Below are 25,827 nucleotides of genomic sequence, written 5' to 3' on the forward strand. Positions count from 1 at the left end.
CTCTTTCTTCAGACGTGTTTTAAGTTTTTTTTTTTCCTCCCATGGTGGTCATCGGAGAGTTTTATACATATTGTGATTTGTGATTGGTTGTTGGTGGAAGTGGGTAGTGGGTTTAAGGTGATGGTGGTGATCAGGTTTTGATTATTTGGTGGTGGTGACTGGTGAGTTTCAAAGAGAGAGATTAGTGAATCTCGCCGCCTGAAGCGTCAATTGTGTATTGACCGTGGGTCCAGGATCCATATTTGGCAGTTGCTGCATATCTAACACGCATGCAATCATGTTAATAAACCATTGATCACAGGCAGGCATTAACAAATAACAATACAGCCAGGACTTGCAATTATAAACATTCATAATTTCCAATACAGCCAAGGCTTGCAAAAAACATAGGACTTGCATATTAACTGTGAAAGTATCATAACGACTAACATGCAGCTTTAGACAGAAAACAACTTTTGAAAAGGTAAAGATATTTAAAAAAATACAAAATGGTGGGAACGTAAAGCTTTTTTTAATTAAAATTTTTTTTAATAAAGTTTTGGTCCCAAGGGAAGGGGAAAAGGGGAAAAGGAGGGACTCATACTAATGACTTTGTGGTCCCCAACCAACTGTGCTACCCCTGGGTTAACGAAGCTCTCTTGATGCATACATAAATGTGCATAATGTGATGAAACATACATGGAATAGATAACTTTACAAAAAAACCACATCTTGTGAAAGCATGTTAAGCGAAATGAAAGAATAAGAGAACTACAGATATCATCAAGCAAAGTTCACATTTATTGTAGTGCCAATCCATTTATAATTTCCCCAAGGAAAGAAGTGCTGAGCGCATCGACACTGAATAGTCCAAAGACTGAGTGGATTACAAAAGAAAAGTTCACATGTATATGGTTAAAATGATATGGGTGGTAAGTTTTCTCAAAATTAATCTTCTTTACTCAACTCTCCTTTAAATCAAACAATTATATTTGTAATTACAGTAATCTCTTCATTTCTCTGTTCTATTTCTCCTAAAATTCTTTGTTGTACTTCTTATTTTGTCAATTAAATGTATTGCCTTGATGCATAGACACTACTTTGGGACAAATTGTCCCTGGATGAACAATTACTTCACTTTATGGAGTTTAATAAAAGTTGGTTAAAGTTGGTATTTTTTTTTTATTTTTTATGCCAACCATTCTATGTACTACGGATACAACCATTCCCACATTTAATTTCACAACTTACTGACTCAATCAATTATGAATGGTTAACAAAAAGTGATAGATCCATATGAGCAGAAAGTGTCCATCATTTACAATCACACAAGACTGCAAGTTGTGAAATTGAGTGTCTTTAGAATTATTCTTCTACATAATTATTTCAATAATATTCTTTTGACTCTTAAATATTCTTTTTATAATTCTTTTTTCTTTTTAGTTTAAGCTTTAAGGTAGAGTAAGAAAGGCACCAAAGGCCATATTTTGAAATCAGCATTATTCTGATCTGCTTTAGTTGTCATTGGCCCTATCAATGACTTGTGCATATTTCTTATAATGAATTTGGCCATTTTTCTTATCAAAATGTCAACCCTTTGTTAATACTCTTTTGGTATAAATAGTTCAATCTTCATGCCCTTCTTTACCATCATAGAGCTTGTGCTAACACTCAAACACTTCAAAAAAAGACTTTTTTTTCTAATAAGCTTCCTCACAGAAAATATGGAGCATTTGGGAGCCATTTCTGAAGGACAATGGAGCTCTCTCAGTGGAATGTATACTCCTGAGGAGGCTCATTTTATGGCTCAAGTGCTCAATAACCTGCCATTTGCATTTTGGCCTTGCCATGATTCATCTATGAACATGGCAGGGACTTACGGAATTTTCATACTATTATTCAGATATGGCTAATTGTATTTCTTCAAACTTTGGTGGCGGTATTTTGAGCCAAAAAGACCTACATGAGTGATTCTCATCCAATTTTAGCATCCAAGAATAGCTCCATGCCCATTGATATTTGTATGGCTGACATGAAAAACAACAGCTCATTTCTCATTGAAGGAAATGACTGCTTAAACCAAGAAATGAGTGACGAAATTCCGAAAGAGTCTGCTGGATACTCAGCCGAACCTTTTGTTGCTGTCAAAGAATCAAAGCTTAGAAGGGGATCTGAGATATCAATGCCTGATTCAATCCCAGAAGACAAATGCAACAACCCATCTGAGAACTCTAAGAAAAGAGCTCGAAGTTTAGAAGATGTGAGTATGCTATTGTTACAAACTCCTTAGCGAAGTGTTACTATTATGCAAGATAAAACAAGTTTTCTCCTATTCCTAATGAAATCCTAATTTAATAATGCAGGTCCAAAAGAGCATACAAATTCAAGAATCAAAGAAGAATCATAAGCTTGCTATAATTGACAACAACGAAGAAGACGGTAATGCTGGCCTTATTGGGCGAAGTTCAAGTACAGAGGAGAGTCCAATTCTTCTTGGGAGCTGAATGTAGGAGTGACCTCAAGTTTGACCACAAAAGGGGATGTAACTCTAAAATTGAATGGCAAAACAAGAGCCTGGAAGGGTTCAGCCATTGATCCCCAGAGTGTCTATGCAAGGGTAAGTCCCCTCAAATGCTTGCACATTGACCAATTTTATTGAAATTTTCCTGCTCATGAATGTGACATGAATAATTGATCCTACCTTTGTATCTTGCAGAAAAGAAGAGAGAAAATAAATGAAAGGTTGAGAGTCCTGCAGAACCTTGTCCCTAATGGAACAAAGGTGAGCACTTTTCTCTATCTAGAAATTGTTCTGAAAGTCTGAGGGGTAATTGAAATTCTGACATATAGTTCTTTGGTATTACAGGTTGATATTAGCACAATACTTGAGGAAGCTGGCCAATATGTGAAGTTTTTACAGCAGCAGATTAAGGTAAAGGGAATCCTTGCTAGTATACATTAGGAAAGATGAGATGAAAACAGTAGTGCTACTTTGGTATTAATATGTTACTAATCTTTCTTTGGTTATCTTGTTTGGAATGTTGTAGCTTTTAAGCTCTATAATCTATGGATGTATGCTCCCATCGCTTACAATGAATTGGACATTGGACTTCATCTGAAAAACACCTCGCTGAGAAAATCATAGAAGATAAAGGACGACATAGCAGTCCATATAGTATGATGCAAATACATCAAGATGCCATGGCAACTTCAAATGGGCTTATTTGTATAGGAAAATTTCAAGTCCTATTATCACAGTTCCTATAGGGAACTTGTTATGACTAATCCCTCAATTTCTTTCACTTACACACAAATTCTTCTTATGAGCACAATTTTTAGCTCCATTGCGAAAACTCTTCCTACTAGCTAGTGTGACAAGTTGCGGGCCCTTTATGTAAACATCCCAGTACATAACAACAAGGCAACAATAAATTGCAAGAATTAGTTATGTCAGTCAGGAAATGTCCTGCTTGATATGCTTTAAGAGTGGACAGAATTTTTCGATAATCATTCTCCATTGAAAGTTGAATACAAACAGTTGAAAATCAGGGAGAACTATGTTTCCAGAAAGTAACCTACAGGAGTGTCAAGTGATTTTGTTCTGACAATAAAGAATTGTGTGACCAATCATAAGAATCGAAATCAATAGGAATGAATTCAGGGGCCCCAATGAGAGATTGATATGTTGAGCACTACTTTTGACTATCGCTTAGATATTAAACCTTCATTGATTGGTTATGTTGAATACACTACTTCTTTAAGTAGTAAACCACTAGAACTTATCTGATGACAATAAGGTCAAATTTGCTATAAATGGAATTTTTAACAGTAGAGCTAAACTTTCATGAGATAGAACTGAAATCCTAACCAATTTGCTATAACCAATTGGATAGAAATGAGGGAAAAGGTCAACGAAAGTACCTACCCGAATCTTATCAGGGTGATCTTCTTGATCAATTGAATAATCATAGACAAGGGAATAGGTATGCTTTTTAAGAAAAAAAAGGTTCTAACTATTTATCACAATTTGATGAATACATGATGAGATGCAATATAATCTGAGGATGAGAAGATGAGGTTACCAACCATACACCCCAGATCAAAAACATGAACTAATCACTTAACCTCAATCTAAAAAGCACCTCAAAGTAAAACACCTTATGTAATTTCCACCAGTCAATTAATAAACCATCAGAAGTTTCACCTCAGACCAAAATCAACCACAATAGTACGTCACTTGGCAAAGATGACTGAGGAAAGGGAGTGACTAAAATGAACCTCATAAACAAAATTCTCTGGGCCTTAAGGGACAAGAAAAAGAGGATGACAACGAAGGTTTGGAAGAACAAGTCTATGAACCTAACATCGATGAAATCTAGGGCACAAATGAAGAGTGCAAGGGAGACCCTAACTTCCTTGGTTGCATTCTAGCTATATCACACTAAAGGTGATTGAAGTTGTGTGTACATTAACACAACCTAGGAAGCCTTTAGATCTTCTCGTACTATCACTACATGTTAAAGTATCTGAATCAGTAAAAATATATGTAATCCATGTCACAAAACAATCACAAAGCAAGTGATAGTCCAAAAAATTTAAGCTCATTCACTAAGAACAACTTAAGGCAATTGTAGCCAATGGCCGAAGGTATCACCCCTTTACTTATTGTGGCAAACAACATAATCGAAAACAACTGTATTCTCTGTTCTTATTTATTTTCTTTTTTGTGTGTGAATAATTTGACTTTATTTCTTGAGAAAATTACCCAAAACTCACTTAATAAAATATAAAAGACACCTTTTTTTTTTTTTTTTGCCTTTGTGTATAATTTGACTTTATTTCTTGAAAAAATTACCTAAAAAAAAATCAGTTAGTAAATTATTAAATACACCTTGATGCCCTCAAGACATTGTTGGCACCGAAATAATTGCATAAGGTAACCCTTAAGACACTTGTAAGAATCCAAAATAAAAGATTAACTGTCAACGAGTGCCTAAAACTAAAAGGCACAAGTTCACACACATTTAACTATATTGTTATGTGATTTTCCATATTTTTTCAAAACAAAGTCATATTTTATGCCACCATCAAAATAGCACACGTAGACCCACAATCCATATTAAAGCCCAAATACAATCCATATTCTTCGATCTTCTACCAGGCACTAACAAAATACCTTGCACGCATTCAGTACAGACTTGATCTATCTCCCACCCACCCCCCAAAAAAAAAGGTTTCAACACAGAAGCCTGTTGCTTACCAAAGATTTCAGTACACACATACACTCACATAAATAAAGGGAATTTTTTATTTGGAATTGAATTTCACATTTTATTTCAATCTTCTAACCTTTTCCCTCCTTCCCAACTAATAAACTCTATTCCAATTTCAAAGTAAGACACAACTCTCCATTGTACATTTTCATAATATTGTATCAATAGATTTGATCTGGCAATTTAGGACAAATGTATATTCTACCTATATTTTATTCTAAAATGTGTATAAACTATAATGATAAATTAGTGAGAACAAAAAGCTTTACATATGAGGCAAGTAATAGTAACAGGGGGATTGCAGGAATACCAAATCCATTGAAGGTCAGAATATTAGTGGTAGTAGAAAGAAGATGATATCTAATATTAACTACTAAGGAAAATTTACTAGTATCAATGGTCTTTGGCTGATATTCAATTGACCTATCACGAGCACCCAAATTACCCCATGAGCATAACCAACTGCAAACAAATTATTCTGTCATTTCACAAATACATAAAATTAATTGCATGTTCACAATGTTGCATCAACTAAAGTTCAAGATAATTTTCACAAAACTAAGTTCAAATTTGCAACACTAGTGCTCAACACAGTTCCAAGGAAAGATAACAAAACTAGAATAGCAACAAACAACTTAGTGCCAATACAAGAAAATAAATATCACCAAGGTGAAAGAATAACTTGCAATGAAAATACCTAATCCTTAATCAGTAGTCAATATGTTGATATGATTACATACAGTACAAAGTAAAACAATAAGTTTACTCCAATATAGCTTTATCTAATGGGGGAGGGAGGGAGGCATGAAGCAACCAAAAGGGTCAAACTAATTATACTATTTGTTTCACTGTTGTCCCTGTGTTATATAAAAAATAACTAAATTTGTCCCTAGGGGTGGGTCCAAAGGGCCTTGCCTTGGTGAGATTCCTCATCATGAAAAAATAAAAAATAAAAAAACAAAAAACAAAATTTACTAATAATGGCACTCTTACTTTAGAACAACTATCCTACATACCCTCAAATGAATAAAGGTTCAAGAATCTCTAGTAACACTAAAATCGTAGTAAGCGCAAACAAAACATCAGAATTATGAAGGTTGGACACAAAATAGATCCTGCCTTTTGGCAAAAGATAACTAAAAGGTATGAAAGTGAAAGAGACAGTAAGTTAAACTATGTGATATTTAAGAAGTCTGACAGCTCAATCTATTGTGGTTTTAAAACGTTAGTTTAACTTACAAGCACCCATAACCTGCTTTAAAACTAAATTTGATAAGCAAATTATAACTAGACTACTTTTGTAAAACTGAAACTGATTCAAGAACTAATTTGGTGCAGACCTAATTACTAAGGATTTAAGAAATTTGGGGCTGGTTTAGGGAGTGCATACCTATACAAGGGATATGACATTTCGCATTAACATTACATTAGAAAAAAATTTGAAACACCTATCCATGAGAAAGGGTTTAATGCAACAAAATGAGTGCATAACAACATCGCAACAAAAGATCGAACAGTAAAAGGAACAAGCAATCTAGTGCACAGAATTGGCAAGAAATACCATCTCATAAAAAGTATTAAATTTTACTGGAAGCAAATATAAATCACTCACATAATGACTAGTGATGGGTTAAAACATAAAAGTTGTTCTTGATCTTGAGAAACTAAATAACCTTCACTCAAATAAGGCAGTAGTTGTTGCGTTTGCTGAAAATCTCTTGTCAACCATCATTTTGAGATATTTCATTACCTTTGATTTGATACACTTTCAACCTATATGAATTAAAAAGCAATTTTCCCTAATAATGAACGTCATTGTCATGCCAACTGTATTTTACATGAATTTGTGCCCTAGTTATGCATCAAAACCCAGTTCAAAACCAAACCCAACAAAGCTAAAACAACAACAATAATAATGAATAGAGAACAATCTAACAGAGAAAAACTTTAGAAGCCACACACAAATCAGAGTACATGCACAAGCCACACTTAACTTAGATTAAATACAAAGGGAAAAAAAATTGAACTCAACATTTACAAATTACCTTAATACGTTTCTAATCCTTTAACTCTGAAGATGGATTGGGTTGACCTTCAACTATGGTGAGGGTCATGGTGAGATTTTGGGTGTGGGTTTGTGTTGAGCTTTGGCCTATGAGTAGAAATAATAGAACTTGAAGATGCGAACTTGGAAATGGTCTACTCTGAACAGACTGAGGGAGGGAGATAGAACAACGGATTGAGGGTGGCTACTGATCAAACTGAGGGAGGGAGACAAATTGTTTTGGAGACGTTACATTCAAAATTCCAATTTATTCTGCATGTAACTCGGTTTCTACATTGCTGAGTTGTAAACAGTAATGCGGGAATATTTTATTCCCCAAAAGCCACGCTAAATTGCCACCATGGCAAGAACCTGCCCATAACTCGGCTTTATAATAGTCGAGCTACTTAAGTAACTCGATTATTAAGAGGTCAAGTATTGAAACAGGGGCACGCCCTTATATTGTTTGGAAACAGGGGTATATTGCAAAATATTTTGCCCAATAGGGGCAAAAGGCTAGAATCTCCTTGTATTTTGATTATGTGAGATGTTTGAGTTTCTAAGAGAGAAGCAAAGAAACTAAAACAAAGAGATCAGAGGAGAGAGAAATAATTGTTTTTTATTGAGTTGTTTGATTTTTTTTAAAGGAGAAAAATTCATTTGGAGTAGCTACCGTGCTCTCCAAGTCAAGAGAACTGTTGTAGCAACTCCAAAAAAAATTTGGAAAAGTTTTCCTTTTAGAGAGTCTGTTGGAGCTGGTTTTTTTTTTTTTTTTGGTTTGCTCTCCAAAATGTGACTTTGGCTAGTTTATTGGAGATCTCTTATGAAATTGCAAAACCGTCAGTTCGTCACATTTCATCGATTTGCTCAAATTGAGAAAATTAGGCGTGTCCATGGACTCTTTGGACCCGACCTACCCGAGCAATCCGATTGGACCTGATAACGTGCTTAAACAAGAATACACAAACTACCATATCAGATATAGTTTGAAAATCAAAAGTTCAAAACTAAAAACAATTAGCAACGTTGGTTCCAATTTGAGAGGATGACCTGAGTCTAAATAATTGGAAAAGAAGACAATATGATTGTACACAAGGCATTGTAGTATTGCACAATTAATTGGTACCAAAACTTTGTTTTTTTTTTTTTGGATAAACAGGAGATTAAATTAAAAAACTACCCAAAGGATACAACTGTTTGAGGATGAACCATCTCATAGTACATGCCAATATTATCATAAAACAAAAGCATAACAATGTTCGCAAGTGGACTATCAAAAATCACAAAGTCCTGTTGGATGAGTGGACCTCTCCGAGCTAGCACATTGGCACATTTATTGGCTTCGTGAAAGCAGTGCTTCATCTTCACCTGTGGGACTTGGTTGATGAGAGCCCTACAATTCATAATAAGAGGTGAGTGGTTTAGATTACAACTATGCTCATTCAAACCCAGTCCAGAGTAACTTTTGCATCTATATCTATCTCTAAAGCCACAATATTAAGAGAAATGCATAAGGATAGACCATCCCTAAGAGCCCATAACTCCGCTTCCACACTCGAAGAGATTCCATGCTACGAGTAGACCCTTTAATCCACACTCCATTAGAGTCACGGATCAATCAACCGCCACTAGCTTTCCCCGGATTTCCCAATGACGAACCATCCAAATTGAGTTTATACCACCCAGCACTGGGCCTATTCCGTCTGACCTGAACCACCTTATTGATCAACCTCCCCTTGCTAGCGCAGAACATGTACTCACAGTCAGCTTGAATAATGCCTTTACACAAATTCTGGTTAAGCAGATTCTCCTTGAAGGCCACATCATTCCTGTGCAGCCACAATTTCTAGATTGCAAACGGAAAGAGGATATTCCAAAGAACTAGTTCTACCTTATAAGAAGTTAGCTTCGCATTCTTTGCTAACCAATCGCACAGACCCCCACTATAGAAGTCCTAGACATGACAATGTATGCGAAGCTTTTCCCAAATCAATTTGGCAAACCTACAGTCCCTGAGAACATGTAGGATTGACTCCCTACCATTGTTGCAGATTTGGCACTGGGCATCTTGGATAATTCCTCTCTCTTGAAGGACTTCTCCCACTGGAATACTATGAAGGAAGCATTTCCAGATAAATGTTTTGATTTTAGGCATTGAGTCAATCTTCCAAATCCACTTTTCATCAAAACTATTAGAGGAATCGCAATCGCCTCTAGCAATGGCATAAGCACTATTTTGCTCAAAGTCTCCTGAGGGGGAGGAAGCCCAAACAATTTTGTCTTCACCCCAATGATTGGTTGGGAAAGGAACAACTTTCAGAAGAAGGGTGAGCTTGTCAGAGAAATCAAAAGAGCATCTAGAAAAATCCCAATTTCCTTCATTTCTCATTTCTCTCACCAAGCAGTACCCCTCATCTCTCCATAAAGGGCCTTCAATCATGCTTCTAACATTCCCGGTTGACAGCCACTTATCATGCCAAAAATTCAGATTACTATTTGCGCCAACCTTCCACTTTATTCCATGTGCAAATATACTGCCACCACGCTTCATTCCTACCCACACATTGGAACCACTCCGCTTCGGATTCTTGAATTTAATACTTAGCACTCTCACCCAGTCTTTATCCTTTTCCTCTTTATAACTCCAATTCAATTTAGCAAGGTCAAATTCTTCGGCTTAGCAGCTTGCAACCCGAGCCCTCCTTTCTCTCTAGGTTTGGTTATTTTGCTCCAACTAATCATATGAATCTTCCGTTTGTCCGGGGTGGATCCCCAAACAAAATTTCTAGTCACTCTATCCAGCGACTCAAGAATACGACTAGGCAGGAGAGTGTTTTGCATTACATAAGTAGGAATTGTGGTGAGCACAGATTGGCTTGCACTCTCTCCACTATAAAATCAAAGTCCCTGCTACTGGAACCAGGTTGTTTCAGAGGAAAGCTGAGATATTTACACAACTTGGGCATTGATCAAATTCCCAACACTTCACACAGTTCTTCCCGTTCACTGACAATCACATTGGGGGAAAAATAGACCCTAGATTTTTCCTTATTAATCTTTTGCCTAGAAACACCACAGAATCCCTCAAGGGCATCCATCATACTAAGACAATTCTTCGTATCAGCTTTACCAAATAATACTAGATCATTCGTGAAGAAAAGATGGGAAACAGCCAGCAAATTGGTATGATGGAATTCTATATCCCCTTTTATACATTATGAAAAGTCTTTTTTAGTCATTGGAGCCTTTGGAGGTAGCATTTTTCTTGTCTATTTCTGTATTTCATGAAATTTCATTTTTGAATATTCTTGAGGTCTTGAGCTTAGCAATTGATAGGTGTAAAATTCTAGAAGTCTCTCTCTAAATAAACTGAGATTCTTATTGATGAAAGCAATTGAATAGAGAGTACAAAATAATGCAATTATGCATAGCCACTACTCCTATATATACATGAGGCAAGCAAGCTATATCTGTGTAACTAACTCCCTAATTTTATGGAAGAAACTGTTATGAAACTAATCCTATTCTAATATTACACGTGCGCTTGTATTATAACCAACTTCCAGCTGTCAAACAAAACTGCCTTCATTGCTCCAATTCAACGTATGAAGTCTTCATGAAATGGCACTACTTCTATTGTTTCTAACACCTCTGCACTTGCCAATACTGACTCTCTAGTATTCACTTGATCATCATACTTCTTTGTTCTAGCTGATACATTAGGCTCTTGAATTCTATTCCTAATTCCAATTGTATCACCCTATTGCACCTCGTTTAATTGAGCTCTTTGCTTCTCATTAATAATAAGTCATTTCAATCCTATTAACTTTTTCTTTGCTCTATCAAAAAAAAACTTTGTCTTTGCTTTAATCTTGTTTGCTGCTGGAATGTCTTCTTAACCACCTTCTACACTTGGCCTGAGTTATCCTCACGAGATCACAATTCCAAGCTACTTAAACTAGTATTATAAAACTAGAACTTCTATTACTCTGGAATTTGCAAATTTTTTTGCTTGCATACTTCCAATATACACAAATGCACCTCACTTAAAAAAAAATCTAAAACATCAAAGATTATGTCTGGCATGAACACATACTTAGAAAATATTCTCTCTTTCAAGGGTATTAAAAATCTATTAAAGCTTGTATAAGGCATTGTCTAAAAATCACAGTCATTAGTATATTAGAAATAGAATTCGGCAATTGGAGAATTCCAACTTTGAGTTTTCAGTTTGAGAAAATTATATTATCCCGATAATTGACAGAATAGAAGAAGACAATCAATGCGCTTCTTCTTGGCTTTCATCTCTGGTTTGCTTGCCGTGATTTTTTTCCCCCTACCTTTTTGTGTGGAGCATGGCAACATTTCATAGGCTCAACTCACAGCCTAATTGGTTTTTTTTTTTTTTTTTAAATTGCACCCTCTAAACTTTTAAAAAATTTAATTTGGTCTTTCTATAGCTTTAATTTTTTGTAATAACTTATTTAGTTTTTTGCTCAAAACTTTTTGTTGAAACTATGTTGAAGTATACTTGTATTTTGAAAGTGTGAGATTTTAAGAAGTTATACATAAAAACTAAAAAAATAAAGACTGACTTATAATCTATTCCCAAACACAAACTTGGACTTGCGCTCTTAATTTGTGCCAAAAAACCAACTTAATTTTGATTCTTTTAAAAAAAAAAAATCATAAATTAAAAAAATTTAGAAAAAGAAAGAGCATAGTTTATTATTAACAAACATTAATGGGATGTCTGAACTGCATAAAGATCAAAGCTAGAGAATTGAATAAAATGAAATTAAAATAACAAGACTAAATCAAATTTTAGGTAAAGTTAAAATCTGCAATTTATAATTTAACCTGTTATAGGTCATAATTTGTTACTACTTTTAAAACTTCAGGATTTTCTTTATTTATTATTTTTAAAATCTGAAATTTGTTAATTATTATGCAACAGGCCGATTAACACAACAGCAGCACAGGAAACTCACTATATCGGACACCGCGGCAGCAAAACACACAATATCAAACACAAACACAGCGTCCAGTAGGCATCAGTTGGTTTACAACTTACAAAGCAGTAGGCATTACGTACTTGATTGTGCATTGATCGCACAACACACAAAACAGAAACACAGTGTGCAGTAGGCATCGCTCATTCCTATTGTCTTAAATGTGCATATACGAAAATTAAAAGACAGGTTTATAGGTTTTTTCCATAGATACCTTTACATGGAAAATTCTTAGGTACTCCCTCCTTTTACATTCATAGTAAACTCTATTATGAATTTAATGAGTAGAATCCACTACAAACGTGAGAGGAGGAAACACCATTCTCCGCACTCTAGAAGTACCTAAGAATTACTCCTTTTACACACCCATTCAATAGATGTAACTGCTATCTAACTCATTGAAAAAAGAGAAATATAACACACACATAATGCAAGCATGGCAGACAATACGGCTCTTAATTATTTTTGAAAACACACTGAAACCAAACTTCAAATCATCCAGAAGTACTAACATAAGAGCGGTGCAGCCCAAATTAGTTTAACAAAATAAACCCCTTTAATGTATAACTAAAATCCAATTTGACATAATAAACTAATGTCAATACTAAGAAACTAAAGTTTGTTACTTATGTACAGCTCATCCGCATTCATGATTGCACAATGTCCTGCCAGAATTAAAAACATATAAGTGCATTCCTTTTTGTGATGTAATACAATAAGAAGATAAAAATATACTAATCAGTTTAGAAACAACGTAGAAAAAACCTACACCGAGATTTGTGGGTTTTCGGAATGTACAAATTAAGAAATACAGCAAGCCTTTAGCAAATGAACATGTGCACCAAGGTAAATGGGGGGACAGAGGTAAATGTTCTAAGCAGGTTACGAAGTCAGTAATTAAGATATTTTGCTACTTAACACATGACAATTGTAAAGAGAAGACAGCGCTCTCCCAAAAAAAATCAGAGAATAGGAATATTGCACAACCAAAACAAACATTTCAAAGTAAAGCCAAGCCAACTAGACCACAAAACAAATGTTTAAGTCAAGGTTTGTATCATCCCTCAACATGCTCTCATAAATACATCCATGCTCATTACCAACCATGATTGTCTGTGATTTTATAGCAGAAGTAGATTTATTTTTTTAACAAGTAATCAGACTATTTATTGAGTTATGCTAAAAGCAAAAGGAGATAAAATAACACAAATCAGTGTAGTATCATATGGAAAAAATCTACACCGATACTTGAAGGTTTTCTGGATACATATTAAGAAACACTCCAAGCCTTGACCACAAAAACAATTCTACCAGGGGACCAGGGTAAATGATCTAAGCGGTCCAAAGCCAGCAATTACTTAATAATAAGAAATCTGGCAAAATAACAAAGGGTGATCATAAAGAGAAGACGTGTTCTAGAAGAAACTAAGAGGGTAGAAATATACAAAATTCTTAGTAAAAGAAACAACACAAATACAATCTATGTCATCAATGGTATAAGATGAAATAATTTTCAGCCTTTTAAATCATTGAGAAAAAGTTTCCAACTTAGGTTCTTGGCAGAAATTTTTTTTCTTTTTGGAAGTTGTGTTACGAATATGGATTGAGATTCACCTTCAACAGGTTGGTATGGGGTGAGACGAATGACTACAAGGAAAGGGTTCTGCCTCCAAATCAGCAAAAGTTACATAGCAGAGAAACAACCACCCTAACAGGCAAAACAAGAAACCTTATGTAGTAGGGAAACAACCACCTAAATTTTGGGGGTTGTAAAAAAAACCAGATGCAAAAGTTAGCATCCTCCATAACAAGAGATATATATTCAAAAACCAAAATCTGTACAACAATATCTGGCCAAGCAAAAATCACAAATTATCATAAATCTCATTGCTTTCTTTTGATTATTGACACCAACCCATTGCTACATTAATAAATCACTCTTATGAATCAAGGATTGATTTGTCCACCAACAAGTTTTCAATTACATAAAATTAAAAGGCTAAAAAGATGCTAACTATCTATGAACCTCTAGAATTTTCCATTCAAAATAAGTGAATATATTCATTAGTGAGCTACAACAGGGCAAAACCAATTACCAAACACATGAGTGCTTATACACATTTACGAAAACAGCAGCAACCAAATCTTGTAATTTTGAGACAATATTCTCAGAAAGAAAACACATCCCATTAAAACTACCATACTTGCAAAGACATTGAACTACATCCCATTAAAGCCAATGTGAAACCCCAATTCTTGCATAAGGGTCTATACTTTTGATAAGAACTTCTACTCTGTACAATTGTGTAAAAAAATATACCAACTCATTCACAAACTATTAAAAGAGGGAAAAAGATGAACAATGGAATAAAATGGAGTCAACAAAAAAATACATCTAAGCATAAATACTTTATTGGGATAAAAATATTCAAACTATGCTAAGGAAAAAATGATAACAAAACTAGTTCAAAAAAAGGTTTATAAACAAGTCATTTTCAATTCTTAACCACCCAAAGCAAGAAATAATTATTGATGAGCTACTTTGCCAGTGAATATGGAGCTATGGGAATCTTTTCAGAAAGAAGAAAGGCACATGAGGCAATTAAAGATTTAAAATGTACAAGCAATATCTTTAGCATACTATGATCACAATTGATAGATTAAGAAAAATGTATAAATAATCCAAGGATACATTTAATGCAATTGTGAAAACATGAAGTTAAAAGAGGTCACCAGAACATTATCAAGAAAGAAAAAGTTGAGTACATCCATCAATAGAATGTAAATTATAAGTGGCAAGAAACATGAAATTCACAGTCCCATTTACTTTCAACCACTTAATTAAAAAATGTGCTAAAAGTTGATAACCAACATAAACCACTTTGTTTTTTGATGGTTGAGTATACATGCTATTGACAGCAAGCAAAACTTTGATAAGCTATCTATCCTACATATAATTCCACTCAATTAAGGTAATCAATCAGCAATATGAATTTATAGCATTTAAATTCATATCTAATTCATAATGAATGCCAAGTATATATGAAGAACAAAACTGATAACCATAAAATAAAAAAAAAAAGTAGGAAAATAAATGTACCTTGTCTATTGTTGTTCCTCTCATTTGCGAGGTCAGGTTTGTCCAGCAAAACTAGACTCTCAACATAAGAATCAACAAAACTATACTTAGATCCAGTAATCCCAAGGTCTTTAACCTCTTTGGTCTCAAGGTGTTTCGAGACGAGCCGTTTTTTATGTGTTTGCAATATAGCCTCACCAGTCTTCCTAAAAGCTTTTAGGCTAGGCGTTTTAACTCTGAAAAAACGTGAAGGTGGTGGGGGCGGTTGAGCATCTAAACTTAAAATAATTTTGGTCCATGATGATGCATCTGAATAGTTTTTCAACACCCATATATCGGGAGTGTTAACAGAATACCCCGGTTTGAACACAGCAATGGAATTCCCAAATGCCATAACAGACACCCACTTCCAAAAGAACATATCTGAATGCTTATTAGGCAGTGGTATCTCGCGGAAGACCTCATCCTCCAAGTCAAACACCAAAACAAAGTAGAGAAATCTGATTTCTGGAGTAGTCTTGTAACAAACCAAATGCAAAGCCCCATTGACAAAAGCCTGTAGGCGTAGGTCGACAATGACGGTATTGCGAACAGCACATTTGGGACATTCAGCCGTAGCCTCTCTCCATTTGCCAGTGGCAAGTGAGTAAACCCCAACTTCAACTTCAACTTCAACTTCGGGTGGAGATTCTGATTCAACCTGGTCCTCGTGGTCACGACTATAGGCACGAGTGACAAACAGCACCACCTTATAGTCATTGGTTTTGGAATCAAATCCAAACCCAACAGCAACGGTGTGGAAACCGGCAGTCAATATATAGGGGAAAGGAAGTCTCACGTATTTTTTAACGCAAGGGTTCCAGAGATAATAATTGGGACAGTGAAAGTCTAAATCATCGGCGAGGCAAATCAAGCCATTACAAGTACCAACCACACGGAATATTCAGCTTTTGCGATGGAAAGGGAAGTCGTCAAACCTGGTGTATTGATCGAAATTGGTAATCATGTCGTCCCGATATAAAGCATACACTTCTTTTTCGTCTCCGATTGGGTCCAAGTCATCGAAAGCTTCGACGAGAGGCTTAGGGCAGAGTCTGAAGAGGAGGAGGTTGTTGTTGTTGTTGTTGTTGGAAGAGTGGTGAAGATGGGTGGAAATAAAGGTGGGGTTTAGGATGAGGGATTTCCATGTTTTGGAGACACAGGTGCAAGTGATTATAGATTTTATGGGTAAGCGTACCAAAATGTGGGTTAGGATTTCAGGAGGAAGATAGTCCCTCAAAATTGCTTCTTCTTCTTTGGGCAAGACTTCAGGTGGTGAGTTAGACATCGCTGCTTGCTGCTTGCTGCTTGCTGCTACCTCTTAAGATAACAAAACGGATTCCTGTAAAAGTGAACGATTTATAAGTCTTTGTTTTGTGAACAGACTATACATCCTATAGATCAACAACTATGTCTATGGTATCTTTTATATACGAAATACGAGGAATTGGATTGCTACTAGTTCTACGTGACTTCCCAAATTTTAGGAATAATGTCGGTGACAAAATATTAGCACTATGCTAGTCCGAGGGTTTAATAAAAATTAATTTAAAGAACAAAAAAAAAAAACTATAATACTAATAAAATAAAGTAAAAAACACGTCCGAGTTTTTATTTTATTTTTGAGATTAAAGTTATTTCAAATAAATCATGATAATTCTTGAAAAAAAAAACACCAAAATTGCAGTATTGAAATCATATGTTTGTGTTTGAAATAAGTGAAAAATGTGTAATTTTTGTGGAAAAAAAAAGTTTAACCTCAAATTGAAATAAGTGAAAAAGTGAAAAATATGTGTAGTATAAGTTCCCTCACCTTCCCTTTCTCTCTCTTGTGTGTTTGTTTCTAAAAAAACAAGAAAATTATGATACTAAAAAATACTTCACGAGTGGGATGAGACTTGTATATTAAAATTTTTTTTATAAAAATTTTGTACAAAGGAAAGACATTCATTAAAAGAAAAAAATAATACAGCGTAGAGAGAAGCGAGAAGAAAAAAAATATTTTAAACACCAAAATAACACAATAAATAAAAATATTAGAAGGAAATACGATACACCGATTCTATCATCTATGAGTTTAGACTTCTTAATTATAGAATGTGTTCTCAATTACAACCGAAACCTGATAATTATTAATTTTTTAATAAACCCAACAATTCATAAATTTGTAGTGGTTAGTGAATTTAGCAATCGTAAACAAATTCTCCCAAAAAATAAAAACCATACCTTGAAGAAAACTTACATACCTTTTTAATGAATTAAAGCAATGTTTGTAGACAAATTTTTTACACTTCAACTATCTATAAATATAGTACTTAAAGAAACTTCCTTGTGTATTTTCAAAAAATTTTATAGTTTCTGTTGTTTTTCTCTTCTATTCCATTAAACCACAGGCACACCACTTTTATACAGGAAAAAAGGGCTGCCGGACAGAAATTGTATTCCAATTAGGAATAAAAATAGGAATTGTAATCTTTGTAAATATAAAAAACCATTGAAAAGAGTTTTTGTTTGTGAGCGGAAGTAGCTATGGACCAAAATTCTACTTCAATTAGGAATAGGAATAAGAATAACAGTTCTTTATTCATCTATCGTGAAGCTTTTGTTTGTAGTGGGTGGAAACTGGGATTGTACTTCAACGTGTGGAGAGTATTTATTAAAAATAACTTCCGTGTATTTCGACATTGAAGTTGTGTTTCAACGTGGAAGTAGGTGCCACGTCATTTAAAAGCACCAACAGAAACTTAACAGGACAACGAGACTCAAAACTAACGTTAGTTCCAACGTTTCTCACTTTCTCTAATCTAATCTGACTCTCTTTAGTTTCTTTGGTTTCTCTATCTCTCTCGTCAAAGATCTGTGGCAGACCACCGTTGTGATGCCCCAATTTGATTGATCGTGTGATGTGTGTGAGTATGTGATGAGTCCCACATCGAGTATTTACTGGGTAGATCTAAGCTTTATTAACAACTACAAAGAGCCTCAATTGTGACTAGTCCTTTTGAGGTATAGCGCAGATGTGGCTAGCGCTTTTCCTTGGGTCGTTATAATATTGTGATGCCTCAATTTGATTGATCGTGTAATGTGTGTGAGTGTGTGATGAGTCCCACATCGAGTATTTACTTGGTAGATTTGGGCTTTATTAACAACTACAAGGAGCCTCAATTGTGACTAGTTCTTTTGAGGTATAGCGCAGATGTGACTAGTGCCTTTCCTTGGGTCGTTACATATGGTATTAGAGCCGGTCCAGTAACACTGTGTGGGCTCAGAGACACTACCCCACAAAGTGGGCTCAGAGACACTACCCCACAAAGTGGGCCCTAACGAGGACGTTAGGGATTTAAGTGGGGGAGCTTGTGATGCCCCAATTTGATTGATTGTGTAATGTGTGTGAGTGTGTGATGAGTCCCACATCGAGTATTTACTGGGTAGATCTGAGCTTTATTAACAACTACAAAGAGCCTCAATTGTGACTAGTCCTTTTGAGGTATAGCGCAGATGTGGCTAGCGCTTTTCCTTAGGTCATTACACCTTCAACTCTTCAAAGAAAAGTCTTTTCCTCGAAATTATACTTGCCACCCTACTAGAGGATTTTCTACTCAAGGCATCAGCCACCACATTTGCTTTACTAAGGTGATAATGTATTGTACAATCATAGTCTTTCAACAACTCCATCCATCTCCTTTGCCGCATATTCAATTCTTTTTGAGAGAACAAATATTTCAAACTTTTATGGTCAGTGTAAATCTCACACGTCTCCCCATATAAGTAGTGCCTCCATATCTTTAATGCAAAGACCACTGCTGCTAACTCCAAGTCATGAGTAGGGTAATTCTGTTCATACCTTTTTAGTTGCCTAGAAGCATATGCTATCACCTTTCCATGCTGCATAAGCACACAACCAAGACCTTTCTGTGAAGCATCACTGTAAATTACAAACCCTCCTGAACTAGTTGGCAATGTCAAAACTAGAGCGGAAACCAACCAGTCTTTCAATTCTTGGAAGCTCTTTTCACAATCATCTTTCCACAAGAATTTAGCATTCTTTTGGGTCAACCTAGTCAAGGGACCTGCTATACTTGAAAAACCTTCAACAAATCTCCTATAGTAACCTGCAAGACCCAAGAAACTACGAACTTCAGATACATTTGTTGGTCTAGGCCAATTTACCACAGCTTCCACCTTTTTAGGATCCACAAAAATGTCATCCTTAGATATTACATGCCCCAAAAACTTTACCTCATCTAATCAAAACTCACACTTCTTAAACTTGGCATATAATTTTTGCTCCCTCAAGACCTGCAACACCATCCTTAAGTGTTCTACATGCTCTTCCTGAGTTTTAGAATAAACTAAAATATCATCAATAAAAACAATAACAAACCGATCCAAATAAGGCTTGAACACACGGTTCATTAAATCCATGAAGGCAGCAGGGGCATTGGTCAATCCAAATGGCATCACTAGAAACTCGTAGTGTCCATAGCGAGTACGGAAGGCAGTCTTAGGTATATCTTCTTGCTTAACCTTGAGTTGATGATAACCTGATCTAAGGTCAATCTTCGAAAAGACTTTAGCACCTTGCAACTGATCAAACAAATCATCAATCCTAGGTAAAGGATATTTATTCCTCACAGTGACCTTATTCAACTGCCTATAATCAATGCATAATCTCATAGACCCATCCTTTTTCTTTACAAAAAGAACAGGAGCACCCCAAGGAGATACACTAGGTCTAATAAATCCATTTTCTAAAAGCTCTTGCAATTGCAATTTAAGCTCCTTCAACTCTGCAGGTGCCATACGATATGGTGCTATAGAAATAGGTGCAATTTCTGGCACTAAATCAATGGCAAATTCTATCTCTCTATCAAACGGTAACCTAGGGAGATTCTCAGGAAATACATCAACAAAGTCCCTCACAATAGGAATGTCGTCAATCTTAATCCCTTCCTTCTCATTATCCACCACATATGCAAGATAACCTTTACAACCTTTTCTAAGTAACTTATTAGCATGAATGGCAGAAATAACATTAGACACGAGGCTCTCTCTAGACCCATGAAATATAAATTTAGGTCGACTCGGAATACAAAACACCACTTCCTTCTTGTAACAGTCAACATTAGCATGATAAGCTGCTAACCAATCCATGCCTAAGATTACATCAAATTCTTGAATTTCTAAGAGAATTAAATCAGCCAACAACTCATTTTCTCCAATCTTAATCACACAAGACTTACATATAAACTCAGCAACCATGGTTTCACCCAAAGGAGTAGAAACAGAAAGTTCAAAGTCCAACAATTTAGGCACACAATCAGCATATTTCATATAAGCACAAGATACAAATGAATGAGTAGAACCAGGATCAATAAGAACTCGTGCAGTATGAGAAAATATGGGAATGGTACCTGTTACTACTGACTTGGATGCCTTAGCATCTTGCTCAATAATAGCAAACACGCGTCCTTGGACTTTTGGCCTTTGCTTCACATCAACGGGCTTAGCCACCAACTCACTCTTCATGGCTGGGCAATCTTTGCTATGATGACCCATTTGACCACACTTAAAACAAGCCCCACTTTCACAATAGCAAACACCCTTATGCTTTTTACCACACTTCTGACAAACCTCTACTACCTGTTGCACCATTTTAGTCTCTAGTTCTGCTGTAGTCTTCTTCTTAAATGGCTTATTGTGTTCATTCCCTTTATGAAACCCTTCAGTCTTAGGCCTTTTGTTATTCTGACTCCTAATCCTCTGATAGTCTTCACACTCCTTCTCAACAACCTTTGCAGTCTCCACAACCTCAGAATAAGACTTCAATCGTAAGGCTGCCATCCTAGTTCTGATACTTGGTCGTAGTCCCCTCTAAAATTTCTTAGCCTTCCTAACATCATCAGCCACAATGTGAGGGGCAAATCGAGACAACTCAGTAAATTTAGCTTCATACTGTAACACCGTCTTAGTCCTTTGAATGAGCTCCATAAACTCCACTTCTTTCTCATCCCGTATACTTTCTGGAAAATACTTTTCATAAAAGGCCTCAAGGAAAATACTCCAAGTCAGTATCTCATCTTCCTCAAGTGGCAAGGTCTTTTTGGTAGATCTCCATCAATGCTCTGCTTCCCCTTTCAGCATAAAGGAAGCAAAGGAGACTTTTTGCACTTTAGTACAACCAATCACATCAAAAAATTTCTCCATTTGCATTATCCAAGATTCTGCTTCTGTAGGATCAGGGTTGCCCAAAAATGAAGGAGCACCCAATTTCCTGAATTGCTCAATGGTACATCCTTCAGCCTCCGTATCTTTGGGCTTAACTGTTCCACTAGTACTAACATGCTTCTCCACCACTTCAGCAAGACTTTTAATAGCACTTAAAACACCCTCAAGGCTCTCAGATTTTGGTTCAAGACCAAAAGGGGTAGAATTGCGGGGTGGCATTTTCCTATAACCAAATAAACAACACCTTAGAGTCAAATAAATCACAAGCAAAGTCATGATATACAAGATATACTAAACCCTTTACTATTATAATATTCTAAGCATATAAGCATATAGCGTCTAACAATTATCAAACTCCCAAAACCACTTTTTGCCTATGAATAATAATTCAAGCCTATTCCTCCACATCTTATAAAAATATCGTAAGTCCTAATTGTCTACAGAATCATAACCTAGAGCTCTGATACCAACACTGTCACGACCCAAATCCATGAAACATGAATTTAGATACATGACTAACTTGCTAACCATACCTAGCTCAATAAACATAATTTATTTAAACATTGTTCCATAAAACTTCAAATAAACAATGCTTCTGATAAACCTCTTATAATAACTAAAATCCACAATTTATAATAATCTCCAAAATATTGTGAAGTCTAAGTGGAATAAAAAAAATGATAAAAACCAATAATCTTTTCAAAACTCCACAAATTGAAAATAAACTCCATTATATAAAATGTGAACTACAAAACAAAGGTAACTAAAATTTTATGAGTCTTCAAGTAACACTGAAGCCGCTTACAACTTCCACGCTCTACCTTGCACCTCACAAGCGGTCCAAAGGTTCTAATTCCCAACTATACTTTAATCTGAAAATATTAATTGATGGGGTGAACCACACATCTAGTAAGTAATTATACAAATACACAACGGAATAGAGTCAAACAAAGCATGAGTTTGATTTCACAATTTCACTCAAAATATCCAATATAGTTTTCAAAACATGTAAAGAATCACTTAATACACATATAATAATATCTTAAAGTCTTTTGGAAACACATATAAATAATTGATCAGAGTACAGTGTCACATATACACATCACATATTCTCACATACAATCCTGTGAGCGGATACCAACATCTAACCCCTGCTGGTGAGGAATCAACACATATTCTCACATACAATCTTGTGAGCGGATTTACACATATATCTGATCAATTCTAAAAACACTCATTTTGAGTCACATATCACAAACAATAAAGTTTATACAACATATAATAATTTTCTCAATATTAACAATTGTTCCAACAATAAAGATATATCGAATATCACAATATCAAATTGAAATATAAATCAAAAGATGCTTGACTCTCTTAGGGAGCAAATAGGAACTGAAGAGTTTATATAAATGTTTTTACAATTCTTGAATAAGTTTGAAAATCCAGTTTGCTAAAAGGAACGTCTTAAATACCATTTGAAAAACAAGAATATGATTTCGAAATCGTTGGTTTGAAACAATTTAAAAAAAACAAAAATCTTTTTAGAAAACTTACTTTGAAACTCAATTATTTTCAGAAAATAGTTTAGTTAAAAATCATCTTTTAAATGGGTTTTGGACATTCAAAACGTTATTTAAAATTCAAAATTTCTTTTAAAACATTATGTAAAAGCCAATTAAAATTTCTCTTTCAATAGTGTAAAAATGCTTTTTGATAAACTTTTTAAAAAAATGTAAGCTTAAAAATATAACTTTGAAAATCTTTAACTTCTAAGAATCTAAAGAACAAAACTTGTGCATATTATGCATAATTACTTACCACACTTGAATCACTCTGAAAGTCCAGCCAAAATAATATCCAAAGAGCCTCAAGACACTCTTAAATAGGACCTATAACCAATTATGGAAATTACTTAATATCCTCTAGAAAATATAAATTTTACTAAACTACCAAAAACTGACTCACTAGTAAAATACTTTGCTAAACTAAATGATATCACTAATGCAAAGTATCTCTACCAAAAAAAAAAAGTGTTTTCCTTGAATTTGTCAGAACGCAGAGGCAGCAGCTAATACCTTAGAGTTTAAGTTGATATACATAACCCTAAACACGCCCTATTATATATATATTCACCATAGAAAACTTTACAGTTATCCTAATATCCTAATATATATATAACACCACACTGGCATAGCATAAGTCCCAGAGGCAATGAAACCAGCCGCATTATTTGACTTATAGCATAATCTCAAGGCAAGGTTTCAGAGGCAAAACACAGCCACCTTCTTTGACTTCTTCTATAACCATTATATATATATATATATATATATATATATATATATATATATATATATATATGTACCAATTCAATGGAAGAAGAAGGGCCGAATTGTTTGACTTCAATTTAGGATTATATGTACAAATCCAATGGAAGACTTAAACCAAATATTGATTCGTGAAATCCCATGGCTCAAATCTAACATCTAATCCAGAGGCAAATCTAAACGTTAGAATATAAATTTTAGGATCAAAATCAAATTTCTAAATAACCTTATAAAATTCTAATTTTTTTGTTTATAATTGTGAGAAATCTCACCTTGAACAATCTGATTGTCTCTTCAATTGTATGTGCTCTAACTCCAAGGAAAACACCTCTTAGCCTCTTAGATAAAACCCTGACTATCTCTTCCTCTACCCTGTAGTTTGTATTATAAGATGTGGGCTTAGTGGGTAGTGGGCTGCAATAATAATTAAAAGAAAGCTTATAGCCCAACAATTAAATTTTAAAGAAAACTCTTAAATAAAAATTATGTGGGGTATTACACTCTTCCCCTCTTAAAAATAAGTTTAGTCCCCTAAACTTGACGTACCTCAATTAGAAAATAGATAGGGGTATTTTTCTTTCATGTCTTTCTCTTTTTCCCATGTCGCTTCTTGAACTGTATGATTTCTCCACAATACCTTCACTAAGGATATATTCCTTGAACGTAGCACTTGCTCCTTCCTATCAAGAATCTGCACCGGTTGCTCTTCATAAGACAAGTCCTCTCTAACATTGATCGGCTCATACTCCAAAACATATGATGGATCAGGCATGTACTTTCGTAACACTGATACATGGAATACGTTATGAATATGTGACAAAGTTGGTGGCAATGCCAACCTGTAAGATACGTTGCCCACTTTATCCAAGATCTCAAAAGGACCAATATACCTCTGACTTAACTTGCCTTTCTTACCAAACCTCATCACACCCTTCGATGGAGACACCTTTAAGAATACATGATCCCCAACTTGAAATTCTAAGTCTCGCCTTCTATTATCTGCATAACTCTTTTGCCTACTTTGAGTAGCTAGAAGTCTTTCACGAATCAACTGAATCTTTTCCGTAGTTACTTGAACTAGTTCTGGACCAAGCAACTTCCTTTCACCTACTTCATTCCAACAAATAGGTGACCTACACTTCCGGCCATACAATGCCTCAAAAGGAGCCATCTCTATGCTGGAATGGTAACTGTTATTATAAGCAAATTCAATTAAAGGCAAGTGAGTCTCCCAACTACCTTTCAAGTCTAACACACAGGCTCTTAGCATGTCTTCAAGTGTCTGTATAGTTCTTTCTGATTGCCCATCCGTTTGAGGATGAAAAGCTGTACTAAAATCTAACTTGGTTCCCATAGCCTTGTGTAAACTGTTCTAAAACTTAGAGGTGAAACGAGGGTCTCTATCAAAAACTATAGAGACAGGAACTCCATGCAATCTCACTATTTCCATAACATATAATTGAGCCAATCTATCCAATGAAAACGTAGTTTTGATTGGTAGAAAATGGGAAGACTTGGTCAGTCTATCCACTATTACCCATATAGCATCATGACCCTTAATTGACTTAGGCAATCCAGTCACAAAGTCCATAGAAATATGTTCCCACTTCCACTCCGGAATACTAAGAGGTTGAAGTAACCCAGCAGGCCTTTGATGCTCAACTTTAACTTGCTGACAAATTAAACACCGAGATACAAAATCTGCAATCTCTCTTTTCATATTATTCCGCCAATACACTTCTCTAAGATCTCGATACATTTTGGTGCTACTTGGGTGAACAATGTATGGGAAATTATGAGCCTACTCCATAATTTCCCTTTTTAATTCAGCATTATTGGGAACACA

The 25,827-nt window shown here is 35.1% G+C and overlaps 2 pseudogenes; one reads left to right on the forward strand and one right to left on the reverse strand.

Annotated features, from left to right (window-relative positions):
- The first annotated feature begins 1,749 nt into the window (after positions 1-1,749).
- LOC142629608 (uncharacterized) lies at positions 1,750-3,124 on the forward strand (annotated as a pseudogene).
- Positions 3,125-11,156: 8,032 nt separating this feature from the next.
- LOC142634614 (F-box/kelch-repeat protein At3g06240-like) lies at positions 11,157-16,855 on the reverse strand (annotated as a pseudogene).
- Between the last annotated feature and the right edge of the window lie 8,972 nt (positions 16,856-25,827).

This window comes from Castanea sativa, chromosome 1, assembly GCF_040712315.1.
Source record: "Castanea sativa cultivar Marrone di Chiusa Pesio chromosome 1, ASM4071231v1".
Taxonomy (NCBI): Eukaryota; Viridiplantae; Streptophyta; class Magnoliopsida; order Fagales; family Fagaceae; genus Castanea; species Castanea sativa.